Here is a 452-nt window from a genome sequence, read left to right on the forward strand (position 1 = left end):
GTGTGCACTTGTGCACTGTCGGTCATGTGACTAATTTGAATATTAAAATGAGATTCATTGATGATATAAAGGTCGGTAAATACATTTGTAAAGCCAGATATCAAAATAAAATCCTTTATTGTTCGTGTTTAACGTGACCTTAAACCCAACAAAATTCTGTTATTAGAACATTAATCAACATCATCTGACCAATCAGAATCCGGAGCTCAGCAGCAGCGTGGTGTGATACATCATTAACACACCGTTAAGAGGGAAAGGAGTCGCAGCACGCTGCAGTGTGGTTCTGGGTTTGATCTTTGTCCACGTCTTTGTCCGGTTAATCTTTTTGACTCCTTTCAGTCTGTCGTTCGTCCTCTCCACAGTACCGAAACGGCCCTCGTGAGGGTCATCGTGGACCCGTTACTGTCTGGCGACTCCCGTTCTCTTTCTATTCCTCTGTTACTCCATTTTAG

The sequence above is a fragment of the Ictalurus punctatus genome, chromosome 4 (assembly GCF_001660625.3).
Source record: "Ictalurus punctatus breed USDA103 chromosome 4, Coco_2.0, whole genome shotgun sequence".
NCBI lineage: Eukaryota > Metazoa > Chordata > Actinopteri > Siluriformes > Ictaluridae > Ictalurus > Ictalurus punctatus.